General features: G+C 38.7%; 1 protein-coding gene across 1 annotated transcript in view; it reads left to right on the forward strand.

The window, feature by feature from the left end:
- The first annotated feature begins 9,505 nt into the window (after positions 1–9,505).
- oprd1a (opioid receptor, delta 1a) overlaps positions 9,506–11,853 on the forward strand; it is a 31,144-nt gene continuing 28,796 nt past the window's right edge. The window contains exon 1 of the mRNA XM_078267748.1: positions 9,506–9,516. The gene's annotated coding sequence lies outside the window, so the exon portion shown is untranslated. The remainder of the gene's footprint in view (positions 9,517–11,853) is intronic.

Consider the following 11,853-nt stretch of genomic DNA (forward strand, 5'->3'; position numbering starts at 1 on the left):
GTAAAACATTTGTAAAATCCTACATCAGAATGGTCCCCTATTACTTGAGTGACAGTCGGGTGGTGTGCTATCACTCTGAGGTGAAATGAGTCTGGCTAAACAGGAGGTTTCGTTTTATAGAGCAGCCTAAAAAAGAGTTACAAATATAGCTTGTACTGGACAATTTCAAAGCCTTTCATTTTAAAATCCTACATCAGAATGGTGCGATATTAGATAACATCAACACACATGCCAAAACCATCTTTCTGAAGAGAATTGAGGAGGAGATAATTGAGGTAGTAAATAAATTCAAAAATGATATCCTTATTGTGATATTGATATGACACTAACTAAAAATATTATAGAGAATATAGCCAAACCATTAACCTATATCTATAACCAATCATTCCAAATGGGCATATTTCCCAACAACATGAAAATAGCAAAGATCATACCCATCTATAAAAATGGAGACATGCACTCCTTTTCATATTACAGACCTCTCTCTCTTCATCCTCAGTTCTCTACAATATTAGAAAAACGTTTTGTTCTAAGAATGAACCGCTTCATTGAAACCCACACATTATTGAGTGATAACCAATATGGTTTCAGATCCAACCGATCCACCACAATGGCAGTTATGGAATTAGTAGAGGAGATAGACAGCAATTGAAAATAAGAAATTCACAGTAGGAGTATTTATAGACCTAAAAAAAAGCATTTGACACTATAGATCATACATACATATATTAATGACAAAACTAGAAAAATATGGCATAAGAGGTGTAGCACACAAATGGCTTAGTAACTATCTGGATAACAGACAGCAGTATGTACAAATAGGTAATGATAAATCTGATTTAAAGAAAGTAACATGTGGGGTTCCACAAGGTTCAGTACTTGGTCCAAATATTGTACATAAATGATATCTGTAATGTGTCTAAATTGTTGAAATATGTGTTGTTTACTGATGATACAAATGTATTTTGCTCTGGTGATGACCTGAGGCTGCTTTCGGATACAGTGGAGAAAGAGCTGGAAGTCTTAAAAAGATGGTTTTATATTAATAAGTTTTCTTTGAATTTAAATAAAACTAAATTAATGATATTTGGAAATAAAAAAAAGCAATCATGAAGTAAATATCATGATTGAAAATGTGGAAATAGAAAGAGCGATATTACATAAAACGAAAGATGTGCTCAATTCAAATTCACTATATATATATAGATATATATAGATATATATAGATATATATATATATAGATATATATATATATATAGAGAGAGAGAGAGAGAGAGAGCGAGAGAGAGAGAGCGAGAGAGAGAGAGAGAGATAGGTAGATAGTACAGTTCCTTAATATTGCCATACATTCCATATTGTGTGGAAATATGGGGAAACACGTACAAAACAATCACTAACCCTATTTTTAAATTACAAAAGAGAGCAATAAGACTCATTAAAAGAGCAGAATACTTTGAACCAACAAACAGATTATTTATAAATTCACACACACACTTAGAGACTTGGTGAAAGCCAAAGTCTCTAATGCAAATAATGTATTAAGTCAAAAATAAAATGGTTGCAGAGTCAGTCTCAGTCAGTTTCAGATTAGAGAGCAGGTATGAACTGAGGGGAATGTACATGTTCAAAGATGAAGATTAGAACAAATGAAAAACAAAGATGTATATCAGCAAAGGAGTAAACGTGGAATCTTTTAGATGAAGCAAAAATGTGTTACATGCTACAAAGATTTAAAAAAATACTAAAAATTAGGATGATATATAAAATGTATATCAAATATAAAAGCGAGGCATGAATGGCAATGTGTATATGAATGGGAATGTATTTTGTTGTTTATTTTTTACTTGTGCACATATGTGTGATAATATGTATATAAAATACAGAAATTAATGATAATACATTTAATAAAATTGATATCCTTCATATCTTAACATTTTACTTAGTATATATTGACTTCATATCTCAAAATATTGTTTATTATCTCAATATATTGACTAAGTAACTCAGAATATTGAAAAAGAATCTCAAAGTAATGAGAAACTTTAAATTATTGACTTAGTATCTCAATATATTGACTTAGTATGTCATTGAATAAGCATATGTTCTCAACTTTACAATAAGGATACCAAAGAGCATTAATAACTGTTTAGTTATGGTTTAGTAATGCTTATTCAGTATTATTATAAATTAATCAAGTGACCGGTTATGGTTAAATAATGATTATATAGCATGGACAATAATTTATATAAGTTGGGCTTTAAGTTAATGTCTACATGAAGACAAAGGAACAAGCAAACCTCTGCATGGAGACTATGGAGTCTTTTCACTGATCTCACCCTCAACCAAAAGTAAGTCAGATGTTGGAGGATGGACAAATATAGTGGACAAAAGGACGTGGACAACCATAACCCGTAAGTAAACACTAAAAACTGTTTTCTCATAATGAAATGCTGTGAACCTTAAGACATACATGCACAGCAAAATCAGCATACCCAAATTAACACTGTCAGATTTAATTTCAACACTTTGTGTCTATATGGGTCCACGCCACGAGTGTTAATTCAACTCTTTTTGGAGTGTTGGTACTTCAACACTGCTTTGGTGTCATTTTTGACCCTCTTTGGAGTTAATATTTAACACTTCTTAACACCAACCAGTGTTAGTTTTTCTCAACACTTATGTAGTGTTAGACATTAACTCTCTCAGAGGATCATTTGTTGACTATACAAGTGTTAGCCCCATAACACCTAAAAGGTATAAATACAGCTCTCTGGAAATTATATTTAAATTAAAGTTTGCTGAAATAAAGGTGGAAATATATTGTTTTACAAATAAACATGTATTTAAATACTTGCACCACAAAAAAACTGAAATTACATTAAAAAAAATCTAACAATATGGAAAAATATATGTCCTTTCACTCTCATTAAGAGTATTGCTTCTGAAATGGTCTAAAGTAAGTTAACTGGTCAACAAAAATCAAAGCATGTCCATTACTTTGTTCCTGTATACAGTATGCATGAAAGTGTTCATTGAAATACAATGTATCAACAGTAGAGGCTATAATTAAAGCACGCTGTTCATGTAATATTATATTACAGATTTTGTTGAATAGGTCATTGGATGTTCCAGTGCATACAAACAAATCAATCTGGTACTCTGTGCCATAATTTCTGAATGTAATGTTTGACTGAGCAATTCTCCACCTTCCAAGCTATCAATGCTTTTCATTTTCAAAGGACCAATCTGAAACCGCTTAAAATAATAATTTTCTTAGTAAAATGCCAGTTGACGCTGGTGTTGACTATATATATATATATATATATATATATATATATATATATATATATATATATATATATATATATATATGATATAGGAGTACCTTTTTTCTTATGATTTGAAAAGGACAAGCAAAGGAGGCCCACTTCACCACTACTGTGATGGTTTAAATATCATGGCCCCTGTGGAGCAAAACCTGAAAAATAACGACATGCCTAATTTAATGTTCTTTGGTTTTCTAGCGTCACGTTTAAAGCCAAACAATTTTGAGAGCAGATGTGGGCTTGGCACCGCAGTCATCAATAGAGCGGCAACGCCAAAAAGCTGTGTGCCGAGCTAACCAAAAGGGCAAATCCAGAGCAACGCTTCAACATTAGAACTGGGAACAGCAGGGCAGCTATTGTGTGAGCTGTTAAATGCCACCGTTAAATGCATGCTTAATGATCTTGCAAAGAGATGGTTATGATTTCCTCTGCCACTCCTAACACCCTCAGTGTTATTGTATTAGTCATCAATTCTCTGATTAGCCATTTACATCAAGTAACAAATGTAATGCGTGACACAGAAATAGCCCAAGCAACAAATTGATTGAAATGTGGTGGAAAAAGAGACACAAGGTGCTTCAAAAAGTACTCTGAGCCCAGAAATAAGCCAAGCAACCACAATAAAAATGTATTTATTTTTACTTATTGAAACCTAGGGAAGCAGAACATGTCTAACGCTGCAGCAGACGTGAGCTTTTCCCTCTGCAGAGACTTAGTTTCCTCGGCCTGGCAGCTTCATGTCATTTCATACTTTTTTTTAATTCAAAAAATGTGCAAAAAAAAAACGCAGATGAAACGATTGCTAAGTAGTAATGTTATATAAACTGCATGAAAAGGCACAATTGCCCAACTGGAAAGTCCTGGCATAAAATACGAGACCAGCAGCATTGACCATATGTTACAGCAGAAACCCAGTCCCACAACAGATCCAGCTCTGCTAACGTTGAGTGTGAAGGAAACAAGGCTGGAACTAATGTGTCTGGACATTTCCCTTATCCACCCTCCATCTGCTCCGCCGCTGATGAAGAGGCTTCCAGAAAGCTCCCAGTTGTCTGTCAGACAGCACTGGAGATGGCACAGAGCACTACAACACCAGTTTCAACACCGGCCCGAGTCCAATAGTAGGAATAGGATCAAAATTCATGGTTTATATCGCAGAGATTTCATAGATATGAAAGTAACACCAATGCACCCAGAGGATATATATTTAGAGACATATACACAGTATCGCAGAAAGAACCTCCTCCCTATTAAACAAATACACCCAGGATGTTTTAAAAATGTCCAATCCTGTGGCCGGGGGAGCTGCCTGCTTTGTGTTCCCTGCACTCTAAGGGAGTGCAGGGAACTAATTTTTCATTTGGTTGGGTTAGGTTTCACAAGCGCACCAAACATTGTAAACAAATGTCGGTTGAAACGGCCCGGGTCTATTAGATAAAATATTCGAGTGAAACTGGCCGACACCTCTGGTCTCAGAAATAATGGAGCAACACAACATTTATAACATCTTGGGTTTTCAGATTTTGCTTTGGTGTTTCTAATATTTTAGAAAGGGCAAACCATATGAGCTGCCGACAGACAGCGAGTGAAGGAGAGGGCAGGCCCTGATGAGAGAGAGATGATGATATGTTGTCACACAGATGAGCATTGTATGGTCATAATCGGTTACGGGTTTGAAAGTTATCATCCTTTAATATATAAGTCTGTACATTGTGTACAAGTTTGAAATTGCAGGCTAGTAAATGCTCCGTTTTTGGTTCACTTCCTGTGTTTGGGTTGGATTGCATTCTCACCTAAAGTGAACCGAACTCTAGTGCACTTGGAAGCAAACAGAGCCCCCTGTTTTCAGGCGTTTTCACACCTGTAGTTTGTTTGCTTTGGTCCGAATCAGTTGGTGCAAACTTGGAGCAATTTGCCCTCGGTTTGGTTTGGTTTCACACCAGGAAAAATCCAAGCGTACCAAAATGCGCCATTACAAATCACGCAAGAACGTCCACTCTTCTTATTGGTCGGATGTGTCTGAGGGCAGGAGCAAGAAAGTAAATACAGGAAGAAGGTCCTGTGTTCTGGACTAGTGCATATTTCTTGCATCTTCATAGTTAAACCAGCTCATTTCATTAAAATGATCAGACATTGTTTCGCGAGAGACGTTACTACGTCTGCTCTGGTCACCGAGACTTGTGTATGTGTATGTATGATGTATAGTTGGTGTGGTTCGAGTACGGATCGAGTTCTCACCACAAACGAACCACTCCAGAGTTTTGATTGAAAGCGTACCGAGACCACCTCTTCAAGCAGGCCTCGGTACGCTTGTTTGGTCCGCTTCTGGTGTGCACCCGAGTGCTAATGCCGCGTTCTCACCTGCCCTGACGAACCGCACCAGCGGGACAAACGAACTCTAGTGCGATTCAACCAAACTAAACCAGGCAGGTGTGAAAACGCCCTTAGAGCGGACCAGAGTTCGATGTTGTGATTCGCACCAGAGTTTGAATGAGTTTTCATACCACCCCTAACCAACCGGACTATCCCAAGAAATGCTCCAGGGATTAAAACTGCTTGTGAAAGGAACGTTGATCAACATGATCACTAACCACGTGTTATTGCAGCAAACTAAAAAAAATGTCAGTAATTGATCTTGCCAGCATGAGAAGACAGTGTAGTGGATAGACATAGGTACATAAACAGCCTCACAACACACACAGGACCCAGGAGACTGGGGTTCATGTCCCGTTCTTGTCCCACGTGTCAGTTAAACCAACACACCAAATCAGATAAACATTCACACACATTCACACACCGATGTAAATGTAACCCCCACATGCACAAAAATATCGTTCTCTTTCCGCTATGCCAATGCTCAAGGATTTTATTGTAAAATGCTAATTTTTGCTTAAGCGCAGACAAGTTTGTCACAAGCACCAAAAGTCAACCAACACAGCTTGACACGTTCCATTTCAGTATACCGAATCACTATAATTTGTTCATTAAAAAGATTGCGAAGCACACCTGTATGACCCAAAACTATTTTTGTATCTGTAATTGTTTCTTTTTATTAGAATAGTTTGTCAGATGGAGGGGTACAACATGGTGTAGCCCCTAGCGACTGGTCCGAGTGGCACACTTCTTGGTTATTTGAATAAATAGGGTTGGCAAAGGACGTGACGATTTTAAAAGGGAAAGAACACTTCATGGCAATCCACCTCTATGTACAGATTTTGTCTTTGCTTGTGTACAGGAAATTTCTACCTCAAAAAGGTAAGAGTATCGCACAAAAACATAACACTTCATCTTGCTGAACGATAAATATTTAACAACTTTCATGGAAATTCAGCACGTTAAATTTACAATTTGAGCAGCCAAAATTGAGAGGGTTAATTGTTCAGGAAGCATGAAGGTACTTATTGGTAAATGTAATGGAAATGTTCACACTAGATGATTTAATGTGCGGTAATGTTTAAATTACTGGGAAATAACCATTTTAGAATGACCATGGTACAGAGCAAATGTCATGGCATTCTGTAGTTATTGAGATATTCTGACCAACAGTCAGACTAACGGAGTCTCCAATTGACATTACCATCCTTGTGCCAGGTGCCAAAATCTTTCAGACCAATCTTTGATTTTCTCTAGATGGAGGACTCACTGGCTCCTTTTATGTTGGCATTTTTGTGCCAAAGACTTAATCTGACACTGGCATTTAATTGCATTTTAAATAAAAGGGATCAGATGCTTTTTTCTTTTGCAGCCACTTTGTGGTTCATCTTCTTCGTGGTAAGATGGCATATTCTAACACAAACCTCAAACATGTCCAACCTCAAACTACAATTAACAACACTTTTAGTAAACCCTTTATATTAGAAATGCTGTCACACGCAGTAGAATATGTATTTCCAACATGGTTTAGAAGTTGCGTGACGTATGAGCCTCAGGCTTGCGGGCACATACCTCTCAGTCTGACTAACTCATAAGCTGGGACCATTTCTCAGTTGCAAGATTTTGGCCTCAGCTAAACAAGACAAGGATTTGGGGGTGAAGAATAACTTAATGCCTCAAGGGACGTGAGCTGCCATGAATAGGGTTGCTTTAGGGTACAGGGCTCTGTGTAACACGATGTCTCTCTCCTTCAGGGCCAACAAAGAAACTGTGGTACACTGAACTTTAACATTGTTGTGTTGGCATGCATTCATTTAAGTTTTTTTATTAATTCGTGCTTGTTTTTCAGCAACTCCATGTTGTATATTGATGCAGAAATTCACAGGAATACCAGTAAACCAAAGTCTTCTTATTTTAGCTTCCGAGCAGGTACTGGAGCAATGTTGAGTTGTTGTTGCCATGTTTCTTAAGCTTTCCATTTGTGCATTTTATATAAGCTATAGCTCGCTAGCTAATCAAGCCAACATTAACTCCATGATTTAGTTGAAAGTGCTATCTCTGGCTATTTTTTTATGTTTTCGACTTATTCATTATAAAACAGGAATCCTGTAAAAGTGTGTTATGCACTTCATACAGGATATTATGCTACAATTCTGAGGCTAAAGCTTCTGTCAGCACCGTTTGGCTGCTTAGCTTACATACCTGTTGGCATTTGCGGACAGTTTAAGTTTTAGGATAAGGACTACTTTATTTGGCAATTGTAACACCATTTAACGTTGCTGGTCTGTAAACTTCCTGAAATCCAATAAATGTATAAATAATTGACTTGATTTGACAGAGCCGCTAACGTTAGCCTAACGCTGCCTACACAGAGGTAAAACTGCAACCACAATCTTGTACCTTAGCCTTTTTGCTGTTTTCAAAATGTTATTTTGCACCAAATCAAATGTTTGATGTCATGATTCATCTCCAGGCTTAAAACTATTTATATAAGCATTTAATGAAATGTCAATGGAGATATTGAATGGGGAAAAACATTTCCAGAACCAGAGCCATTCAAAAAGTGTCAATCACTGTTGCAGGCACAGAGGCAAAGCGCAGTGCAGGGACACGTCTTCATTGCTTCTGACTTTGTTTGCGCCTTGAATCGTCAGCGGCAATTAGGTCAAAGTTTAAATCATTTGAACTTTGAGCGTAGTGCTCAGCGGCAATTTCCAGCGCTGTGCCGCACCAAGGGTAGCGCCTCCTCCGAGTTGTCTCCGCCGCTCTCCCGTAGGAAAACAATGGCCCAGCCAGCGCAGAGCGGTTTTACTCTGGATCATGGGTAGACGGCTTAAACTCTGTTAACATCCAGGACCGGCTTCCACACATCAAATAAACACACAGTGGATGTGCTAGTCGTGAATAACCCGTAAAATCTCACAAACTAATGTAACCTAGTAAGTTAAGGATATGCTCTTCGGCTTTGGAAGTGACACTCGGTTACTACTGTAGCTTGTCAACTATGTAGCTGGACATGCTAATGGTTGCAGCTTATGTAAAGAGCAGATACAAAAAAGGTTGATAGGTCTGCTGAGTGCTTTAGCCTTTTATTGAACAGTAAATTGAGGTTTAAGTCCATCAAAAGGTCAGTAGCACAGTGAACAGTGTTTGTCTGTTCAATTTTCAATTATTACCAGACAATTTTTACCATCCAGCCTGGGGATTTGAGCTAATGACTGTTCAGAATCAGTCCACTTTTCAGTCATCACTAACAGTGATGACTGAAAATTCTGCTACTTCCAGTACCTCAGTGTCCTCTCCATTGTTTGTATGGGGTGGAGACCAGATTGTCTAAAGGTGCTTACACACCAACCAGACGGCCGACCGTCGGCAGAAAAGGCAGTCGGACTGATCAGTCAGGTCCCCGAGGTACAAAAAAATGCCTCAAAACACACTGAGGCGACGCCAACTTGAGCGTACGCTCTGCACGTGCGCAAAACGTAATACGTCTCCATAGCAGCAGGCGGCGCTTCTCTGTATTGTTTCCATTAACAGTCTATGATTGTTTCCCAGAAAATGAAAACCGGCAGCTGATTGGACAAACACGTCCAAGGGTCTTTTTCCTCCGGAAATTCACAGCCAGACTGTCATGACGGCTTGTTCAGATTACAACCTCATATTGTACTAAAATAGTTCACCCAAACGTGTTTCTGAAAACATTTTAAGCGAGAAATAGGCCATACTGTTGCTGAATCTGTCTTCATTTCAGATCGACAAAGGTTAGTTTAAAAGATTTGTCCGATTTTGAAAGGCTCATCCGCTCGCCATTTCCGGGTGAGTCCCGACTGCCCCGTCTCCGACTGAGCATGTCGGGTCGGCCAAAATAAAGGCCGACGGCTCTTCTGACGGACGACGGCACGGAACGCACCGAACAGACTCGAGTCACCGACCTCGCCAGACTGTCCGACGGCCGATAATCGGCTTGGTGCGTCAGCTCTCTAACATTACAAATAAGAAATGCCGGTGTCTGGAGAAGTTGAAATGTACAACAACATAATTAAATCAGTGTTTCTCCAAGAGGTAACCAAGAATTTAATGGTGGTATATCCAGAAAGGGGCTGCACTCTTCTTCCTTCCTTCTCTTCCACCGAGCATAAAGCAAAAGTGTAGCCAAAGTGTAGACAAAAGGCAACGCTAATTAAATGCCAAAGAGGCTTGCTGGAGAAACAGCTAGTTAAATTACACTGGGATGGCAGGAAAGGAGTCAGGAGAGGAGGAGTTAGAGATGCACATTACACTCAGACACATGCATACTGCTCTGGAAAGGCAATGAGGGTGAGATGATGTGTTGTGGTCAATGGAGAGGTTGAATGGGAGGATGACAATAGGCTCAATAACTCTTTTATACATCAGTCTATACAGTTGCTAAACCATAATCAGTGTGCTTCGAAAACAAAGCTCTGGATCGGAGGATATCATATCATGAACCATGTTTCTTTTTCATGGCTGTTGTGTTTTCATCTTTTGTACGATATGGGCAATTCTTTAAATTTGTGTGTACTTTTGTTTTTTTTTAAGCATCAAAATGAGACAGGACACAGGATGGGTCAACGTGAGTGATGATCGAAAGTGCTTAATGACCCATGTGAATTCAAGCAGAGGTAGTGTCTGCTAACCATTTCCCAGGAGGCACATCAGACCAATCAGTTAAGCGCTGGGAGCAAGTGGAAAGCGCCCAAGATTGAACGGGCTATAACGGGACAATCCTGCAATTGCCGTTTGCCTGAACTTCTGGCTGACCTTGATCAATCCTATAGACGGACAGTGCAGAGGAAGAACGGTGTCTCGCTGTTACGATGTACTGTAGCTAATAACAGACTGGCTCACAAAGGACGTGGCACTGAAGCGAATAAGTTGTGTAGGCTGTTCTCATGAACCATTCGTACATATAGTTACGAAAAGTAATGCACTGTAATACATATGCAACCCACGATGATGTTTTTGCTGTATGCACCACACCACATGCTTGCTGCTGTAGAAGAATGCTGTGGACCGCATAGAGAGGTAGGAGCGGATTGGTGGATCATAAAACACAGCGCTTTCAAACTGGGAAGCGGAGTTTATTTCTTTTAACTGTCGTCGCTGCATGTCGCTTACTTTAGTCCGCTAAACTCAACTGCTGAGGCCCCTGAAAGGACTACCATCTGGCGGTGCCCTGTAACTGGCTCACAGTCACCTTTTGTCGGCTTAACTCAACTAGCAACTGCCGCTTATACAACCGATAGTTCATGGAGCTCTGTAGCCGGCTACCAGTAACCTATTGGAGGTGCCAAAGGCCGCTGATACAAGCGAAAGCTCAGGCGGATCCGCAGCTTCACGTAACCAGCCGGCGGTCGACTAATTTCGTAGGATGTCATACGAATTGGTGTGCACACATTCTCGTACTATATTGTTCGAAACCCGTTCACAAGAATGCGTTGAAATAAGTTTAATGGGGAGTCTTCATGGTGTAAAAAAAACTTTTTATTTTTATTGGTCATTATTTTTTTTTTAATTTAAATTGTGTATTGATTGGAATCATGTTGTATAGGCAATACCCAGTAATAATTTTAAAATAAAAACACTTGGTACACATTGGTGTTACTGTAATGTTCCAAGTATTCAAAAATAAATCTGAAAGTCTAGAATTCTTTTGGAGGGTTCCTAACATGTGCTGGGGAGAAGCGTATAGCCTACTGTGTGCTATAATGGCGTAATCACATATATCCTACATCTGTTTGTGGTTAACAGTTTGTCTATTTTGTTAAAATGTTATTGTCTTTAATAGTATGGTTATTATGTCATCTTTTCTTAACTTTTGTCTAAGAAAGTGGTGATGAGAATGGGGGGGGGGGGGAATCAGGCGGTTCATTTTGTAAATGGTACGTTTTGCGGTTTTAAAAAATAAATAAAAATTGGTCATCCTAAATGCATATAGCAAGCATTGGCAATTCAACATTCACAGCTTTAAATCATGTAACTGCGGACACACACTTTTCCCCTTTACAGTATTTCAGAGACTGACTCAGGGAGTTCTAGTCAAATAATAGTAGCCTACTTTAAAGCATGGTTTGGATTTTTTTTTTTTTATTATTTGGATTCATTTATATGATATTTACCTAATTATAACAC

Source organism: Sander vitreus, chromosome 14, assembly GCF_031162955.1.
Source record: "Sander vitreus isolate 19-12246 chromosome 14, sanVit1, whole genome shotgun sequence".
NCBI lineage: Eukaryota > Metazoa > Chordata > Actinopteri > Perciformes > Percidae > Sander > Sander vitreus.